The sequence below is a fragment of the Pseudorca crassidens genome, chromosome 2, assembly GCF_039906515.1.
Source record: "Pseudorca crassidens isolate mPseCra1 chromosome 2, mPseCra1.hap1, whole genome shotgun sequence".
NCBI classification, from domain to species: domain Eukaryota; kingdom Metazoa; phylum Chordata; class Mammalia; order Artiodactyla; family Delphinidae; genus Pseudorca; species Pseudorca crassidens.
Window position 1 is genome coordinate 19,908,035 of NC_090297.1, and position 20,784 is coordinate 19,928,818.

General features: G+C 49.4%; 1 protein-coding gene and 1 long non-coding RNA gene across 3 annotated transcripts in view; one reads left to right on the forward strand and one right to left on the reverse strand.

The window, feature by feature from the left end:
- Nucleotides 1-20,784, forward strand: part of MAN1C1 (mannosidase alpha class 1C member 1) — a 132,396-nt gene that overhangs the window by 54,196 nt on the left and 57,416 nt on the right. The window lies entirely within an intron of this gene.
- LOC137217774 (uncharacterized) overlaps nt 5,398-20,784 on the reverse strand; it is a 55,359-nt gene continuing 39,972 nt past the window's right edge. The window contains exon 3 of the long non-coding RNA XR_010940248.1: nt 5,398-9,811. This is a non-coding gene — a long non-coding RNA (uncharacterized lncRNA). The remainder of the gene's footprint in view (nt 9,812-20,784) is intronic.

Sequence of the window (20,784 nt, forward strand, 5' to 3'; positions counted from 1 at the left end):
CAAGTGGCTGTAAAATGATCTTGGGTGTTTTCCTAGAGAAACCAAACATGTATCTGATAAGCTGGGCACACGCGTTGCCTTTAGGGTCTTGGGTGTGTGTCTCTCGCCGGATGGCTTGGTGGACAGTCACAGTTAGGGAGCAGCACGGGTGCTGCTGTGTGTTGGCAGCTTGAGTCTGACCTGTAGCCACACTTGCCAACATCTCGGTCCTTTGCAGCCGTGAGATCCTCCTCAGCCAGAGCCTCGAAAGCCCTTCTCACCTGGAGAGACTGCAAAGTGCCTCACTGTGGGCACAGCTTTAGATATCAAATGTAATTCCCGGACAAATCACCAGCGCCCCTCTCTGCAGGCCCTTCACATGAAAAGATGCTGGAGGCACCTGGCTTCCTTCTTCCCTGTGAGACAGGAGCTATCTGGGGAGCTCGAAACAGAAATTCATCACCTGTATTCCCCACCCCTTAGAGACACAGGCTCCTGACATCAAGAACCAAAGAGCTAAGTCAGATGAAAATCCCCAGAAAATTTTCAAAAGCAGGTTTACAAGGCCCCCCATGCGTAGGGCAGAGTATTTGTGTTACGGGAAAAGGGACACAGGACCTACCTTCCTCCATGTCACCAGGCAGCATCCCAACGCTTCTGGCTGTTCAGGCAGTTCACTCCCCTTGGGTAGGGGGGTGTGATTTGGGGTAGCTGCTGCTGCTGCTTTTCCCCCCTGCTTATCATAGGCATGTAGGGGAAAAGAGAAAGTATCAGAAAGTGTAAAGCAGGCCAAAAATAACTCGTTCTACCATGTAGATGCAGCCTCTGTGCACATCTCGTCTTATTTCCTTCCAGTCTTTTCTTCAGTACACTTCCCCCACCCATATACAGTATTATGTTCTTCCTTTTCTTTTTTTTTTTTAACTGAATGTTACATCATATGTGTTTCCCTAACTCGTGTAAATTTTTTCATAAAGAATATTTTTAATGGCTGCAGTTATTGCATGGATGTGCCATAATTCATTTAACCATCCCACTAATGTTGGACAAAGGTCCTTTCCAATTTTTCACTATTAAAAATAACACGGCAGGGCTTCCCTGGTGGCGCAGTGGTTGAGAGTCCGCCTGCCGATGCAGGGGACACGGGTTCGTGCCCCGGTCCGGGAGGATCCCACGTGCCGCGGAGCGGCTGGGCCTGTGAGCCATGGCCGCTGAGCCTGCGCATCCGGAGCCTGTGCTCTGCAACGGGAGAGGCCACAGCAGTGAGAGGCCCGAGTACCGCAAAAAAAAAAAAAAAAAACAAACAAACACGGCAGTTATCATCTTTGTGCATAAAACGTTGTCTTAGGATAGGTTCTGAGAGAGGACTCCTGAGTCGTGGGGAGGAAGACAGGTGTTTCCTTAACCTCAGATATGAAATGTGTGGATTCTAGTTTCAGAGGCTCGCTGCCTGACCCGTCCAGATCATAGACTTCCCCAACACCCACATCAGCCCTGGGGAAAGACGGCTGGTGTGGCTCTCATCAAAGTTGTTGGAGCTTTGGCTACTACTATAAATGAGGGACATAATCCTCTCTCTCTACACAGTGTGCAAATATTCAGGGAATTGGTGGAGGTTGGGGGGAGGCTGTTGATCTCTGAAACTGCGGAGCATGGGCCTAGCTATTGCTGTGACCATCCACGGGGATAGAGGGAGCACTGCTGGGAGGAACTGGGCTAAACCAAGTCCCATTTTCTGAAATTCCTCAGGGCCTGTGATTTAAATCTCAACCCTTTGGCCCCTTTCCCATCACTGAGCCTCAGGAAGAGTGGGCAGCTTGGAATTATGCAGAGAAACCTGGACCTTGAACCAGAAGACCTGGGAGCGAGTCCTCACTCTGCCCTGAACTATCTGTGTGGCCAAGTCACTTGACCTCTCTGGGCCCCTGTTCGTTCATCTTGCACACTCAGGTTGCTATGAGAGCGTGCAGGAACGTGCAAAGGGCCAAGTATATATGAGTGATATAGGATTTCCACAGTAGTAAGTGTGGTCGGCAGTTGCCCAGGTGAGCCCATGGAGGGTTCTGGGGTCCCCTGTCTCCCAAGAGCGGCCTTGGCTAAGGCCCTGGGTACCCGATCATCCTGTGCCTGCAGCAGTCCTGGCAGTGAGACAGGGCCTTCCTTCTGTAGCCAGCCACTGAGCTGCAGTGGGAGGCTGGCTCCTGGGTAGGGCCCCAGGCACTGGGCAGGGAGAAGCTAGTCTTGATTTTCTTACACTTTCATTCAGCAGCTGCTTGTGTAGTGCCATGCCCGGTGCTGACTGCTGGGGATGCAGGGATAAATGACACAGTGAAAACTCCACCAGCTCTACAGAGACGTACACTGGCAACCCTTCCTCGGAGCCTCTCTGGGGTCTGTCTAGGTGCTCTCAGAATGAGGCGCACGTAGAAGGGATCATGATCAATGATGTGACCAGTCCTTCACTGGCTTGTGGCTCTAGGTCCCTGGAGCCCAACAAGTTCAAAATGACTTCACTCCTTCCTGGTTGAGTGACCTTGAGTGTTCTCTGAGCCTGAGTTTTCTGTAAAGTAGAACTAATGAAAACATCATACCCCCAGCCCAAGGCCTGCCTGACACACAGAACCATCTTAATAGCTGGTACTTATGCTTATTGTTGCCACAAATGGGTCTGATGATACAGATGCTTATGCCAACACCCCCAGAGGAGGAGAGTTGAGGGGCATTCGAGGAACCTGGAGGAGGTTCTAGTTTGGGTTGGACCCATGAGGGGCTTGGAAGCCAGACTGTTCTGGATGATAGGAGTTGAACTGGCCTGAATGAAGCTGCTTCTCACGCCGCTGGCTTCTTTTGCTGGACTCACACGGGCTTGAGGGTGGCCTCGTTCCTGGGCTGTGGCAGCCGCCATCATCAGTCACCTCACTGTAGGCTGGGCCCTGCAGGGCATGGTCAGATGGCAGCTGTCCCCACCCTGCCCTGCCTGGCTGAGTGGATGTTCAGGGTCCCTGAGGAGCCTCCTGCATCCTGGTGCATATCAGTCTGCCACGGGCCCTTGCAGGCTCCTCCCTGGGCCTGTGGGGCCAAGAGAGCTGCATACGGGGTAGAGTAACAAGTTCACACTGGTGCCTAGCTTTGCAGGATTTACACGGGATGCAACGAAGACATCGGCTGCAGAGCCTGGTCTCCCCCCGTGTGGCAGTTCACCAAACTGAATTTACCCTCCCCACCACCCGTGCGCCCCTCCCCAAATCTGTTCTCACTTTGAAAGTAAGACCTCTGGGTGAGGCACCTCTCAAGCCAGTTTTTGTGTCCTGAGCAATTCAGTGTTAAAGTCTCTTCCTATTTACCGCAATCTGGCTCAGCAGGTCCTGCCAGAAAATGCCCCCAAGACCCTAGCGGCTGCCAGCAAAGTGGACGCGGCCTGTTCCTCACGGGCACAGGGCCGGCACTCGATGGTGATGCTCTCATCACTGTGAAGTCACAGGGGTGAGTCTGCCACTTGAAGAACACATTCGAGGAGGGCAGTGTAGAGGAACCAGCCATAAAGCAGCAGCTGGTGATGCCGTAAAGCACAGTGGCTCAGTACTCAGAGGCCCAGCTTCCTTACCTGTAAAAGGGGCTGCTCCTAGGACCTGGGGGAAGCCAGCCGAAGAGCATGGACTCTGAGGCCAGATGGCTTGGATTTGCATGCTGCTCTGCCACTGCCCATCTGTGTGACCTTAGGCAAGTTTCTTCACCTTTCTGGGCCTCAGTTTCCAGCCTTAAATTGGGGACAACAGTAATACCTACTCGCAGGATTGTTTCGAGAACCAAATGAGTTAATTTGTGAGAAGTGCTTATATTCAGGCCTGGCACACAGGAAGCATTCTTCAAGTTCAGCTGCTATGAGGATGACATAAGGCCCTTAGGACAGTGTGTGCTTCTCCCATTTTGACTGGGCTATGACCGAGTCTCCTGGACCCAGGGACCCACGTGCGGACTCCAGGGCTTTCCCAGCCCTGATCCCTCCTGCCCTGTTCCCCTCAGCCCTCAAGCGCCTGTGGCAGAGATCACGGATGGGCAGCCCACTGGTAGTCAGTGTACCTCTCACCCTTTCATTTGTAGCAGCTTACAATGGAATTTTTAAGAGGGAAGAGTCAGGGGAAAGTTAGGGCTCAAGGCTATGGAATAAATCGGCCTCCTGACAGCAGAAGGGTTTCCAGGAGAATAGTGGGAGCTCATACCCAATGCCAGCTGTCAGCCTTAAAGCACTTAATGACATTAATCCTCCCAAGAACTCAGAGTGATCACAAGAGCTCCATTCTCCCTTGGCATTGGGGAAATCGGTACTGGGCGCACAGTCTTGAGAGGTCCCCAGCAGAGAGGCCCTTTGGTGGCAAGTCCAACTGCCTCATCTTAGAGTTGTGGAAACCCAGCTCAGAGAGGGGAAGGGACTCAACCGGGGTGACACAGCATGTTAATTGTAGGTGTGGAATTTGAATCCTGGTGGCCTAGTCCCAGCCCAGTGCTCTTTGCACCACCCACTCTGAGATTAGCCAAATTGTCCAAGCCCAGATTGTCAAAGCACAGGCCTCTGGTTCTGGCCAGATCACCACCAGGAACTAGACGTTCTCAGAACTCTAGCAAGAGCAGATTGTCTTTCAGGAGGTGTATGATTTGGGAGCCAAGAGCCCACCTGCTTCCTGTACATGCATCATACCAGGCACCGTAGCTGTATTCTCTCGTGTCCTCCTCACAGCCCTGCTAAGGTATAAATTACCCCCTTATCCCCATTTCACAGATGAGGAAACTGAGACTTGGCAAGGTTTAGGACTTGCTTAGTCACACAGTTATCAAGCAGAGACTTAATCACAGGTCTGCTGGACTCCAAAGCCCAATCCACAGACCACCATGTGGCCCTGTCCTCCAGTGACCACGTGTGTGGCTGTAGAGAAGGGAGCAGGGGCAGAGGGATGGTCTCAGGGTTGGTGGTATTGCATCTTCTACTCCAGTGCCCTCACAGAAACCCAGAAAGACATGTATTTCAGGTCAGGGTCTGCGGCCACCCATCTGAAGGCATCATGATTTATTGGACATCAGCTGACTATTCAGGGCTTGGGAAAAAGATTCAGATTTCCCTCTTTTCTCCCACCATAGGAAAATATTTAATCTCTGCCATTAACCTAAAAACAGCTACTTACAAGACATGCCGTTGGCTGTCAGCATAATGAGCTGAGAAGAGCATGGATTGGAGAATCAGACCAGCCTGAGTCTGAATTCCGGCTCTGCCACTTACTAGTCATGTGACCTTGGGCGAGTTTCTTAAACTCTCTGCACCTCAGTTTCTCCATCTGTACAATGAGGACAGTGGTGAGGAGTAGATAAAGTTGATGTTTGTAAAACCTGCCCATATGCTTAAATAGACTTGCCCATATGCACTCATTAACTATAAGCTACCGCTGTTATTATTATATCAGTTATAAAATAATTGTGAGAATAATTATATCCTGAGACAAAAACAAACAGTGTGTGGCACACAGTAGGCTCTGGATAAATATTGTCAGATGAATGAATTGCCCCCTGCAGTCTCTGCCTGCCCTGTTTTCCCTTAAGCCCTTCCTCCTGGTCCTGCTGTGCTCAGTTCCTCTCATCCTCTGCAGCTGCTTTGACCTCCTCCATCACAAAGTGCATTAGGAATCGGCAAACTGACCCTGAAAGAGCAGCAGTCCTGCTTAGTCAGCGGCTCTGATCTTGGGCATCTTCTCTGTGGAGGATAGAGGTGCTTGTATAGCCAGAAGCGCCGTCCCTCTGCTCCAAGCTGGCCCAGGGTGACCGTGAGAGCCCCAAATTGGATTCTGCCTCTGCCTGGTGAATCCCTGATAGAACTGCCCAACCAAATCCCCATCTCAAGGGATGATTATGGCCTTGGGTGAGTTAAGAGGGAAAATGAACACAGCACGATTTTTCAGATCACAGGCTGGGAATGTTCGGCCTTGGAAGAGAAAAAAATAATCTTTGCCTTGTAAACAGAGCAAATATGATGTTGAAGAGGGAATAAATCCAGGCCCCAAGATGTCATTTTTACAATTGCATTTTGGCATGTGACTTAGTGCCTTCTGCAAAACGTTCACAGTCTCCTACACAGACACACACACACCAATCTTACCGGGTCTTTATTGTGGGCGGAGAGCTGCACTGCAGTGTGGCTGCCGGGAGAACTGCATACTTTGCAGATAGACAGTTTGTGAAAACCACTTGCTTCCCAGTTTCCACAGGTCTCCATGCTGTTTCCACGGTTCTCTGTGTTTGTTTCCGGGTGGCAGCGGTTTTGACTTTGGAGTTGTGCCTGGTTCAAATCCCTGGTGTTTACCAGCTGAATTAAATTGGGCAAGTCACAGAGTTCTCCGAACCTCAGTTTACTCACCTGTAAAAGGAGGCAGGCGGGGCTCGGTAGCCCCAGTACAGTGCCTGGCACCCAGTAAGTCTTCATAAAACATTAGGTTGTTTCTTCCCTGAGTGCAGACACACCCTTCCCAGTCCGTTTCCTATCTCCTCTCTTATCGGGTAACAGAGCACTTGGACTTGTCTGGCTGAAAATACTATATCTGCTCTTATAAGTTTTGTTTTCCGGAGGTTTTTCTTTTTTTTTTTTCTTTTCTGAAAAACAAAAACAACACACCAAATATCCATAGTTCTTAGAAAATTGATGTCAGGTTGTGTCGCTCCCTGATTCTGGCAGGCCCGTGGTGCACATTCCTGACCCAGGCTCCGAGTTTGATTTGAGAAAGAGCTGTCATCAGCCTCCTCGGAGGTGGCAATGTTGCAATTCCTTGGGTAGAATGGGTCAGGCTTAAGGGCAACAAGCAGATCTTCCCGGCAGTCACATGTCTTGGGAGCCCCGGCTGCTCCATCTGGAGGCCAGAGGCTGTCAAAGCACGGGGGAAATGGATTAGAAGCACCAGTCACTGGCAGATGGCCTTTGGCACAAGGAGGGAAATTGCATAAAAATATGGACCCCACACATGTGAAGGACAGATAGGACTGGCCGTTGCTGGTCAGATGCTGCAGCTCCATGGGGGCCTCCCTGTGGCCTTGAATGACACATCCACGGTTCCTCAGCCACCTTCTAAAGACCAGGATGTCCCTCGGGTCACACTGGGTGATGAGCAAAGCAGAGCGCTCACCTCTAAATTAGCCTGCTGGACTTTCACGCTCTCAGGCTGCCGACCATTCAGGGCGCGCTGCTCTGCACCCTCCTCCCGAAAAGGTTTGTTTTTTTCCCAAGCAGTTTCTAATTAAGATGCATCTTAGCTGTTTTCTTTTTCTTTTTGTTTAAAAGGCTTCCCACCAGCACAGAGCATGATTTATTTCTCTAGAAAATCTAGCAGCAGGTTGTTGTAAAAAGAAAACTCGAGGCTCGGAGCCTCGGGTCCCCATCCCAGCCCTGGCGCCAGCAGCCATGGGAGCCGGCGACCTCCCCTGGGCCCCGGGCCCCGTCTCGGCTTCAGTACAAAGAGGTTTGCACCCTGGCCCCTCGCTGTCCTCTCTGTGATTCTCGGTTGGTTACTAGGCTGATTTCTTTCTTTCTCTTTTTTTTTTTTTTTCCGCCTCTGAGTGGCTATTTGGGCTATGCCGATTCTCTTGAAATCTGAAATTTTAGTAGCAAGTTTTGCTTCTGTTGGGGAGGAGTGAGTGAGTCAGGGTATCTATTCCCAGAGCAAGTCGCTAGGGATGCATAAGATGATTCATATTGAAACTGACATTCCCTCCTGGGGGTGACGTGTTCCTGCCCAATTTACAAAGACCTTTCCTTCCTTGGAAACAAGGCAGAGCCCACAGCAGACAGCCAGCCCTCTTTTCTTCGCACCGCACTGATGGCGAGCACTTGCCAAATTTCCCAGCAAACTCAGTGACAAATAGGTACGTGGATTCGCAGAATCTCAGACTGTCTGTGCCAGTTGGATTCTTTGAAACCATCTGGTCCAGTGGCTAAGGCTGGGGAAAGAGGCACAAGGGGGACAGGGACTCAGGAAGGCCTAATAACCAGGACTTGAACTCTGGTACTTTGACGTGAGCCTCTTTTTTTTTTTCTTTTTAATTACTTTTTAAAAATTGAGATGTAACTTATAACTTACATACAGTAAAATGCACAAATCTTAAGTGCACAGCCCCATGAGTTTTTACATGTGGATGCACCCCTTGATCTGCACCCACAGATCAAGATAGAGAGCACTTCTGTTACCCTCCAGAAGGTTCCCCCAGACCCTTCCTGGTCCCCAAGGGCCATTGCTGTTCTGACTTCTATCACCTTAGATTCGTGTTGTCTGCCTTAAAATTTCATATCGTACTGTATGTACTTCTATGGTTTACTTTTCTTTCACATAATTAGGTCATGAAGGGTTCATTCTTTTTCAAGTGTATCCATTCTACTGTTCCTGGACATTTTTGTTCCCAGCATTTGGTAATTATGAGTAAAGCTGCTATAAACAGTTTTTGTTTGTCTCTTAATTTAACATTTAGTGAGTGCTTCAGCCGTGCTCTGGAGAGGGCAGGGCCCCTGCTCTTCCTGCCTTGACTTACGGGTGAATCAGGGCTCTCAGGCCAGCTGCCTCAAGTGCCCCTTGCAGCAGAAGGAACAGTCGGCCGAGACCTCCTTCACTACCCCCTCCCCACACTGTCTCACCAGCCCACCCAGCTGTGACACATGGGCACAGACGGCATGAACTGGAGCTTCTTTAGTTCAGCTACTAGGCTAGGAAAGGGGTCTTAATAGAGAAAATGTTGACCTTGGAGTCAGAAGACTTGAGTTGTCCAAACCCTGGCTCCACCACTAACCCACTGGGTAGGTGTCCCATTTCCTTTTCTGAGCCTCAGTTTTCTCTCCTGTGGAATGGGGATGATGACACCTTCTCACAGGTTGTCATTGGGATCACAGGAGATGATCCCACCATTTCTTTATCTGCCAGTGATCATTCAGTGCCTACTGTGTGCCACTAGACCCTGCTCGAGACACGGGAAACAGCAGGGACCAAGATGGACACCCACGTGGATGTCCCAGGCTAGTGAGGAGACTTAGGCATGAACTTGTAGTTTCAATTAAGGCAGTATGAATGCCATGAGGTACAAGCTCACACCAAGGGCTCCTTAACTCATCCTTGGAGGGATGGGCTTCAGAAAGATTTCCTGGGGGAGATGGCCTCAACTGAGGCCTGAAGCATGAATGAAGAAGCATAAGAGAGGGATCACGGGCACAGAAACACATGTGCAAAGGCCTCGAAGGGGAGATTGAGCACAACTGTGGCTCCTTGGGGTCTAAAAGGTGTTCAGTGTGACTAGAGAGGATGAGGGCATAGTGAGAGACCATCTGTGAGCAGCTGGCATATTAAGGGGACCTGTGAATGCTCCCCAGTGTTTTCTCCCCACCCCAGACCCCAAGAGCCAGGAGACCCGGCTTCTCATGGCTTCTGCTCTGTGACCCAGGCAAGGCCTGTTCCGTCTGTGAGCTCATTTCCCCACCATACGACGTGGGTGTCTGGCATATGGGCTCTCATGTTACTTCTAGGCCCTAAAGAGTAGGTGATTGGGCCACTCTGGGGTGTGTTTCACCCTGGCTGATGAAAGCCTGGTGCGGCCGAGTGGGCCACTGGCTCAGCGATGGAGGCAGAGGTGCTGCACTGGCTGTGGTGGCCACTCCTCTGGAAGGTGGGGGCCAGGACTTCACATCCCCCCGCCAGGGGCTTCTGAGGCAGGCAGCTTGGTTCTCTGCTCCACAGACGGCTGCTCTCCCAAGCATAAATGGTCGGCATGAGAACCATGCAGCGATCAATAGGAATTGTTGAAAAATTCTGAAGAGAGCCTGGAGGAAGACAAAGAGACCCGGAAGTGTGTTGTCAGCACAATTTGGGGCTAATACTCAAGTCTGTTTTTTCATCAAGTCTGAAAGGCGGTTTAAAATCCACTGCTCTTGTTTTCTTTTGTTTTGTTTTGTTTTAATGGCTGGATAAAGCACAATTGCATTTTCTCCCCCAATAACTTTGAATTCTGGGAATAGACCATGTGGGGATAATTGCTGTTGTCTAATCCCACCGAAGGCCAAGCCAATGATTAGGACAGGGAGGGAGCTGCCGTGCAGGAAGCCCTCTGCCGGTTTCTTACTTCCAGCAGCCAGGGCTCGACTCCCCAGATGACCCTGTTCCCGAAATAGCAGTTGCCCAGAAATGCATCTGCATGTTGTTTTGCAGCAAGTAACTGATAGCACATGGGGACATGGAGAGTTTTCATTCAATCCTGCAACTTCTCCTTGAGTACTTACTATGTGGCAGGTTCTGAGCTGGATCTGGAGCAGGGAAAGAGGGTGCAGAAAAGAACAAGACGCGGTGAGCTCATTGGAGAAAAGACGAGTGAAGTCTGCCTGTGGGTCAGACAGAACGTGTGCCCGAGCGGCACGGCTGCAAGAGAGTGTCAGCATCTACCGAGAGGTGCCGAGCAAGAAAAGTTTTCGCAAAGTTCCCCACGTTTCATTGCTGGGGAATCACAAAGACGGCGGCATTGGAGAGGAGTCCTATGGGAGGGGCTGGATCCTACCCCAGAGCTGCTCAGGGGGTAGGTTTTGACAGACACCCATGAAGGCTCTGTTACAGACAGGGGAACAGCTCAGACCAAGCTTAGGTGGTCCTGCTGGGTGGAGTGCTGGTGCTCAGAGAGGGGAGGGTGGTTGGTGGCAGGTGGTGGGGGAGGGGAGGGGAGGGCTGCAGCCTTGAAGGGAAGAAACCTCATCTGAGCAGCCAGCAGCCAGCCAGGCATTCCCTGCACAGGGCTGAACCTCTCCCTTACACACAGTGCCTAGGGCTCACAAAAGTATTTTATTTTATTTATTTCTTTTTGGCCGCACCACGCGGCATGCAGGATCTTAATTCCCCAGCCAGGGATTGAACCCTGACCCCACCCCCACCCCCACCCCCACCCCGCAGCGAAAGCGCCAAGTCCTAACCACTGGATGGCCAGGGAATTCCCTCACAAAAGTATTTTAATTTTAATTTCTTTTAAAATCAGAAGAAAAATATGAATATAATAATGAATATAAAATAATGAATCCAGCTTCTTTATACCAATGCAATTGTAAAAGAGCGTTTTTAATATTTTTTACAAAGGTGGGGCCCATGAAAGTCATAAGCAGCCCTGCATCCTTGTCTTCCTCACCAGGTGAGGGTTCCGAAAGCCTGCAACTGCTGACTTGTCGGGAAGGATCCCCTTCCTTCTCGTTGTTGTCAGGAAAGCTGGCAGTAACCCTACCAACAACTTGGATTTTCTGTCTCTTGTTACAGCTGGGCCGGCAGGGCCTTGCTGCAGGTGCCCACCTGCAGCACAGGCACCTTCTTGGGAGTTTCGTTTTCCCTTACGGTGCCTCTTTGAAGTGGTGTCAGTGTGATGAGGAAACTGAGGCTCTGAGAGGAATAACTAACCCAAGCCTGCAAAGAGGCAGAGCGGCGGTTCCAACGCAGGCTTGTCTGCCTCCAAAGACCCCATGTCCTGTTTCCTCTGCCCCAGGGACTGTGAGCCCCCCACAGGCCAGGAGTCCCTGCGTCACCTGCCTTGTGTGACACCAGCATGTCATCAGGCCCAGAGGGCCCTTTGGGGTGTCCAGAGGTAACGGTGAAGGGCAAAGAAGGGTCTGTGTGTGTTTATTGATTAAAAGGAGGTTGTGACGTTCTGTTGACACGGCTCGGCCCTGGTCCATCGCATCCCTCTTCCCTGCATTAGGCTGTAAAAGTGCAGCCAAAGTAATTACTTGTCTTCCCCAAACCAAGGAGGACAAAATCCCGAACACCTCGGGCGAGGCTATCTCACGACACTCACCACTGTCTGAGAAGATGTCACACAGGGGCTGCACTGGGGAAAGCGCCTCTCCCGTTCTTGCCCAAATCCACAGCGGGGTCCTTCTTTCCACTGGGGATATGCCTTCATCTGAAAGGCCTTGAATTCCTGGGACATGGGGCACACCCAGCCCCAGATGTAAGTGCAGAAGCAAATCCCTTGGCGAGCGAGACAGCCTCTCTGGGCTCCCCCACATTCCCAGGGTGGGGGATGTGACTCTGCCTCCCCCTTCAGGGTGCAAAGCTGGGCAGCTCCACAGAGACCAGCCCCCAAAACATCCCAGAGCCTGAAGCTCAACACGATGGCTGGGGAGGAAGCAAAACCTGAGAAAGGATCCTGGTGAGTTAAGGCAGTTACACCAACTGGTTGGGAGCACAGGTTTGGCACCAGGCGGCCTGGTCACCATTTTCTGGCTGTGTGACCTTGGGTGATTAAATTAACCTCTCTGTGCCACAGTTTTCTCTCCTAGAAAAAACAAGAATAATAGCGTGTACCTCATAGAGTGGTGGTTGTGAGCATTCCGTTAGTTAATACGTGTGAAGGGCTCAGGGCAGGACCAATAAACAGTAGCTGCTGTTATCATCATCATCATCTTTACCATTAATATGGTCAGAGCGGCCCAGGGAAGCAGGAGGGTTGGGTCCTCTCCCTGCTCTGCCAGTGATTGTCTGTGCGACCTTGGACGACACACTTTCTCCCCTCTCCCTGGCAGTCTTGCTATCTATGAAATGAGTAGTGTGGGCCAACGTGTAGCTCTTAACCAGGGAAAAGCATCAGAATTACCCGTAGGCTTTTGCAACATAGACTTCTGGGCTCTATCCCCAGAAATTCTGATTCAGTGGGTCTGGATCTGGCCCAGGGACCTGTGTTAAGAGTAGAATCTCCACTGGTGGTTCTGATACACGAGCCGGGTTAGGAACCACTGGACCTTCCTGGGCCTAAAGGACATTGTTCCTGAAGTGATCAGTCCCCCTCCTGCGGACCCATTAGCCCAGGTGGCGCCATTGGCAAGGGCAAGCCCCCTGCGCCACTGTGAATGCTGAGTCTGTCACCTGGGTGGGGGGTCTCGCTTCACTGGATGTGGCAGACCAGCCCCCAGTTCAGCAGGAAGGCTGTGGTGGCCTGGAGAGCAGCCATATGGTGTGACTGGGTCCAGCACGTCTAGGGGTTTCATCCAGCAGATGTTCAGTGAGCATGGCATTTGCAAATGGTAGGCAAAGCGGTTGTGAAAAGGGGGTCCCTTCTGGCCACATGGTACTTGGGAACTAATCCTACCCCCAGGTAACAGGATATTCTCAGTGTAACTTTGAACTGTTTCTGAAGTGTGGTTGAGAAGGGGCTGGGGGTGTGGATGGATGTCAGCCCCACATTCCTGTGGAGCCAGGGAGAGGATTTTGGCTGCTTTTGATAAGAAAAACCTCAAAGGAGCTTTATCATCACAAAGAGTCCATCTCCTTGGGCACTGGTGGGGCCCCATCTTCCCCCACTGGAGTTCATCCCACTGCCCAGCCCCCCGCAGACCCCTGCCTGGCACACTGACCCGGCTCCTTGCCCCTTCGGCACATCCCCACTCCCTTCTCTGATGGTCAGAACCAGCCAGGACACTAGGAGACCTTGGCCCTGTCTCTCTCCCAGGGCTGAGTAGCAGGACAGCCTCTCTCCATCCATCCCTTTTATCTTCCTTCTTGCCTCCAACCCCAGATGTTCCCTTTGTGAAATAAATTGGATTTGTGTTTTTCTCTTTGAAGAACACGCTCTGTAGTATAACCTGCTTCCTCAAGGTAGGCACAGCTTCTGACTGACCCTTACATCCAGTGCCAGCACTGGGCCGCAATACAGATGCTGGAAATGGGCAGGTGAGCAAACAAGTTGCTCCTGTCCTGAGACCCGATCATGGGCAGTGGCACCGTGCAGCCCCCCCGTGTGGAGAGCAGAGGCCGGCAGGCTGCTGGGCACAGGCTTGCTATAGAATCTCAGTGGTTATTATAGCTTACGCATTTAACCACTTCAATTTGGCGTATGACTTGAGGTGCTGGGTAAGCATCTTGTCAACTTCAACACAGCTGACAAAGTTATGACATGAATGTTTAGACTTTGCAGTTTCCCCCGACCTCCAGCTGATCCTGTGAAAATGTCTCCTTCCAGAGAGCTGATTTGTGCCCCAGATTTTCCCATCTCAGCGAGAAGCGTCTCTTTGCAAGGTAAAATAGAAATTCGTTGTCATTCTGATACTCTAGTTTTGTGTTCCTGGCCAGGGAGGCATATTCTGTGTCCGGTTTGTTGCTGACTTTCAAGGTTGGTGTCCCAAAGGACTGAGCGATGGGGAAGGACGTATAAGGATGGCCGGAGACGCTCTCATTTTTAAGCTACTCTTCTCAGACACTAAACCTTGAAACGTGGGATTTTCTCTCTTAAGGCTGTCATTCTTCATGCCTCTTCTCAGTTGGAGAGTAATGAAGTTTGAACAAATCCTTTTATCCGTGTTGGAATTATCTGAGTATGAAAATCCTTTTCTACCCTTAAAATTACTCCATCTCTTTTTTCCTTTAAATAAATAAATAAATAAATGTAGTGTATGCCCATTGTAGGGAAATTAGAAATTCCAAATAAGAACCAGAAAGAAAGGCTCCCGAAGTTCCATCACTCAGAGGTGACCCATAGTTTTGTGTGTCTCTCCAGTTATGTCCCCATATAAATGAATAGAGATAAATATGTATTTTTAAATAAATGGAATCATATGATAAATACTGTCTTGTGACCTGCTTTTTCACTTAACAGCATTTTGTGATCACCTTTTCAAGCTGTTAAACACTAAACAACTATATTGTCGTACTTAATGGCTACGTCGTAGTCTATTGTATGGACAGACTATATGTGTATATATGTACATATACACACGTGTACATATATATATATAATGTGTATGTTCACACACATTATATATATACACATACATTTTGTGTGTTTTTTTCTTATCCTATTACTTTACATGTAGGTTATTTCTGATTTTTTTTTTTTTGCCATTCTAGAATCTTTCTAATTCAGTTCCCTAATCTTTGCATACTTGTCCTAATGTTTTCTTAAGATAAGTTTTTAGTACAGAACTAGCTAACATGTTCAACTGTTTACCACATGCCACTCTACTGAGTGCTTTAAATATGTTATTTATTGAATCCTACAAATAATTCTATACAGAAATATCTACATTTTACAGATGAGGACACTGAGGCCCAGAGTGGTTATGTACTTTGGCCAGGGTCACACAGCTGGCAAACTGCAGAGCCAGGACTGGAACCCAAGCTCTTTGATCCTTTTCCTTTTCATGGAAAAGTTTAAGTCTGCATGGCCTTCCACTGAATGGTTTAAAGGTACCTTTTCCCTACTTTGTCTCCTCCAGCTCTTTACTCTGTGACTGCCATACTTGAGGCCTGGCCTCTCGGAGTCCTGTCACACCCACAATTGCATAATAGGAACAGGAAAGGAAGAACTGGTGGTGTCTTTGTCATGCCACTATGATGTAGATGTGGTTCTCTGTCCCTGGGAGGTAGCTTCTTGGGAGCCATCCAGAGCAAGGAAGATGAGGTGACTGGAGGCCCACTTTAGGGAAGCTGTGAGGTCTCTGCACAACTCAGCAGGGTTGGCCGGCCTGCAGGCTGGGCTGAGGTATGGCCGGGCTGAGCGTGTGCTGTGCTTAGAGGCTCTGTGCTCCTCCGGGAGCAGGTTCCATGTGGGACCCGGGCTCTGGCTGGGGGAATCCTCGGAGGCCACTCTGGGAGAGTCGGGCATGCGCAAGGGATATGGAGGTTTGCTTGGTGAGAATGCTGCTGGACTGGGCAAATCCAAGGCCAGAGCCTAGAAGGGAAGGCCTGTTTTGCAGGAACTCACCAGTGAGCACTAGGAGGACAGGCTTCTGGGCCCGGAGTGAGGCCAGGGCCCTCTTCTCACGTCCCTCACTGGGGCTGGCTCATCGTCAGTGGATCTGCCCTTTGGGAGTAATCAGAGGTCCCGCTGCCTCGGAACTTGAAGCTCTGCCTTGGAGCTGGGGCTTGGGGTGTGGCTGGGCCTGGTACATAAGCAGAACAAGGCAGAGCGTCTCTGAGGAGCAGAGGCTCAAGGATTCCACCTTGGCCACCTCGCAGGGAAAGTGTGTCTTGGCCCAGCAGAAGAGACTGATGGGGGGAGGGCTTGCCCTCCACTGGGCCCAGTTATCTCTTCCTGATTTATCCATAGATTGAGCCTGATGATCTGACTCATATTCATTCAACTAATCACGCGAGTTATTTCTGCAATTTAGGTCTTCGAATAAGTGCATTTGTTTGCTGAATATGTGATCAGCCACAGATTTCTCATTCTTTAAAACCCAGGGAGCGGAAATGCCAATGTAGAAAGCCATCACACGCAGCAGAGATTTCTGAAGCGCTAAAATCAGCCCATTCAAGGCTCTGGCCTCTGGACCTCCCATCACATAGCCAGTTGGCCTATCAGTGCTCCATGCAGAGTCCAGGTAGGGGGTCTTTATCCGTAAAACATGGGAGGATGACAATCAATAGATAATCTGCTCACGTTCATTTTACTTAACCAGAGAATTGGTTTGCCTCTGCAGTAACTTGATCTGGGGAAGAAAATGCATTTGGGGGGCTTCAAAAGGGTGTGGGCCAACTGGGAAAAACTACTGCAGTCTTTGAGGTTGGAACGGTCAGCGTCCCTTCTCCCTGCCCAGAACTTTGCTGTAACCTTGAACGACAACTTCGCCTCTCCCTCCTTATCATTATCATCACAGTCGTCATCACCAGCCAGGCCCCTGGTACAGGGAAGCAGTCACAGGACAGGACGTACCATTCATTCATTCATTGGTTTATTCAACGAGCCATTGTGGAACTCCTACAGAGCTCCAAGTATTGGATTCGATGCTAGAGATTTCAGAGAAAAGCCAGCCCTGGGTCCCGGTCTGACATGGCTCGTGTCTCACAGGGAAGACAGCGACAAACTGTTAAGAGGCAGATGTTGGGAAACAAGCGCTGGGAGCAGAAAGGAAGAGGCCTCCAGCCCCTGCCCCGATGCAGGCTCTCAGCTTCCGCTTCTTATCTGCGGGTGACTGGGATGGACCACGTCAGAAGTCTCAGACCAACTATAGAGAAGCTGTTTTTGTTCATTTCTCTGTGAAGCATTGGATGCTGTAAACAGGTGGGCCAGAGCTTGGTCGATGGAAAAGGTGTCCCAGGGGTTGGTGACAGCTGTGCTGCAGACCTCAGATTCTTCCTGTTTCCCAAAACCAGTAACACGAATTTTCCCCAGAGTGCAGAAGAGGTGAAGGTCTCCAGTCGAAATAAGTATTTTGGGGCAGAACCCAAAGACCATGGCCTGAGATAACAAGACGTTCTGGAGCCGTAATTCCGGACAGCCTTTCATGCCTCCAGACTTACAGCCTCATTTTATTTGACCTCAAAACGTGTATGTTTTTTAAAAAACAAACCTACTGGAATAGCATAAATGGTTCATTTCTTTCCAGGTGGTTCCTTTGAGAGACTAGCTCACATTCCCCGATGCTGCCCAGCCTGAAGCAGCTCTAGCCTCCCATCTGAGAGCTGCTTTTAGGAGTCGAAGCCTGAACTATGCATTGTCACATCCTGCTAATTTGTTGTCACTCACCAGACTGGGACCCCAATAAACTCTGTTTCTAGAAAGTAGGTCTCTGCCTACTGCTGTGGAGATTCAAAACCTGGGTTTGAATTTTGCTTTGCCATTTGTTATTATCATCACATTGGGCAAATCATTCAGCTTCCCTGAATTTGTTTCCTCATGTGTAACGTGGGCATAATACCATCTCACCCGGCTGTGGTGATAGCACACAAAAGCACCTAACTTCGTGCCAGGAGCACTGTAGTTATAACCCCCTCTCTCCCCATCTCTCTGTTCCCCACTCCACCTTATTTGTGAGGTATATAGTAGAAAGAACACTGGATTGAGTCAGGCAGGAGGACTCTGTGATCCTAGGTCAGAAATTTACCTCTCAGAGCTCAGTATCCTCATCTGTAAAATGGGGATACCATTTCCTAACTCTGGCCAACCTCAAAGGGTTAGGGTTGGAAGGATTAAACAAGAAGAATCATATGACTATTTTTTAAATGTAAAATGTTGGACAACGGCATATGTGATCTTAGAACTGGGGTGGTGGGGAGTTCAATCCCCAGACAGTACCAAAGAGCCACTGTCTTGGAAAGTATCTAAGAAAGTCCCTGGTGAATTTCTTACTCATTCAGCATCACCTGGGGCTTGGACACTTGCATGTTCCTGAGCCCAGGAACATGGGAATCTGAAGCCCATGCACTTCACCAGGGCTCTGTAAGGCTCTTTAGTTGTGTCAGTCAATCAGACATGGTTGCTGCCCTGACCTCTTGGTTACAGTAAATGTCCTTTCAAGTATGAGAGCCTGAGATTGGCGGTTGGGGGGACAGTGCATGAGAGTTCCAGTTGTTCCACATCCTCACCGGTGCTGACCGGATGGTCAGTCTTTTTAATTTCAGCCCTTCTTGGGGTGGGGCAGGGAGACACTATCTTCTTCGAATTCTTGAAATGTATTTATTCACTCTGTACTTTTGTTCATTCCTCACTCTAGGCTAAGCATGAGAGAGAACAGAGATGAATAATCATGGTGTGTGCTGCCCCGGGCTTGCGTCAGACAGCTGGGGTATGAGTCTAGCCACTTCCCAGCTTTACTAACCTTGGACAAATTCATCTCACTGAGCCTTGGTTTCCTCATCTGTAAGATGGGGTTGGTACCTCAAAGAAATGTGACGGTTAACTTCAGTGACTTATGTAGAAGGCCTGGCCTGCGCAGATGCTCAGTGAATGTTAGCTGTGACTTGTTATCCATATGTTTTGCCTGCTGACTGACACATGGTATGAGGCGCCAAAGGTTTAAGAAAAAAGTGTGAGAGGAGAATTTAACAATAATAGTAACTTACATTTATTGAACACTTACTGTGTGCCAAGTGCTGTTCTAAGTGCCTTTTATAAATTACTATTAATATTAAAAGTCCTATTGATTTCCATAATTTTTTACAAATTGGGAAAAGACCACTGTGGTTTGATTCTCATGGCAGAACAGATGGTTACAATGTGTGGGAACCCAATGGCTTCCTAGGAGCATGATTCTAGAACCTCAGAGGTAGTGAGCTGGAAACTAATGATGTGTACTTTGCCTTTTTATGGTTGCTCGGTGACCATCACATACCTGCCCCTGCCCTTTGTTCAGAACCCGAGCGCTGATGACTTAGAAAGATGAAAAGAAATGGGTACTTAAAGAAAGATCAGTGTTTGGTATAGTTGGAAGGGCCCTGAGTGAGTGGTTGCCATATGTGGATTCTTGTCACTGGCAGATGTGGTTTTAGGAAAGTTCTCTCCCCCTCTGGGCTTCAGGGTGCCCGCTTGTTTGGAATGCTGAGCTCTATGTATCAGTTAGCTATTGCTGTGTAACAAACCATCCTGAAACTTAGTGACTTAAAACAAAACCATTTATTATTTCTCATGAGTCTGTGGGTCTTGGCTAGGCTAACTCATACATCTGTAGTCAGCTGATGAGTCACCTGGGAGCCCTTAGGTCTAGGATGGCCTTGGTTGGATGACCTAGCTTTGCTACGTGTGGACCTGAACTTCTTCTCATGGCAGAGACAAGGGTCTAAAAGAACAAGTGGAAGCATGCATATCCTCTTAAGACCAAGGCTCAGAAGGCACACCGTTACTCCCTTCACGTTCTGTTGGCCAAGCAAGTTAAAAGGCCAGCCAGGATACAAGGGATGAGGAGAAGGACTCCACCTCTTGATGAAAGCAGCTGCTGAGTCACATTGCCAAAGGCATGGCTTCAGGGAAGGGTGGAGAATCAAGATGTTTTTGCAGTCCACCACGCTCAGATTCCTCCCTGCTCTAAAATCTCTAAAATCAAATAGTTCATGGATCAGAGTGAAAGAAGGATGTTGAATTCCCATCGTCTCAGGCCAAGGCTAGATATGCCTTTCCTGGATTTGGGGTAAATTGCCCAAGTACCCAGTCAGTGTTGGTGCTGAGCTCAGCTCCAAACGGACAGAACTATAGGACATGTTTTTACTCACTCTGCATTTATTGAGCACCACTGTGTGCCAGATAGTGAGCTAAGCTCTAAGGAGGTAGACTAGCCCGTGCTCTCAAAGCACCCTCAGTCCTTCAGGATAACAGACGCGTGAGGCATTATAACACAGCACACCGGTGTTCGTGGGGTCATGGAGAAGGCACCCCTGGGCTTGTTTTATCACCAGTGACCTCCCTACGGTTTGGGCTTCCTTCAGCAGATCCATGGGCCTCTTTTCAGACCACATATGAATCAGGAAGGCTTAGGGCCTGACAGTTCCATTTAAACTCCGTGGCTCCAGAGTCAGACAGCCCCGTCCAAACCCCTCCGGCACTGGGCAGCCAGGAAGTGGAAAAATAGAACTAGGTGTCCAGAGCTGGTGTGTGGATTTGATTAGTCTCCTCCTGTGCGCTAAGATTATCTCTGTCTGCTATTTGTAGCCACAAAACAAAGCTACAGGTTACCCATGCACTTGCAAGCAACTGGGGCTTCCGAGGGAGTTATATAAACCTTCTCATTTCCTGCAGCCCCTCCTCAAATAGACACCCAGCTGGCATTTTTTCTTAAACATCACTCATTTTTTAAAGGGGAAAAATGTTGATGGCATTGAAATAGATCACACTTTAAAATGCAGAGTAGCAGAGAGACCGTTCAAATTATTCTCTTAATAGAGTCCTTCAGAGTGAGGAAGTGACGAGGGAACATAATCACTTCTTTTGTCATCTGAGCAAAATCTAAGGACTGCAATCCATTTGTCTGCAAATGTGTGTCTTCAGTACAAATTGCAGCAAGCAATCCATTCCCAGGGTAAATGGTCTTTAATTAAAGTCAGTCTCGGTGGTGGAGGGAAG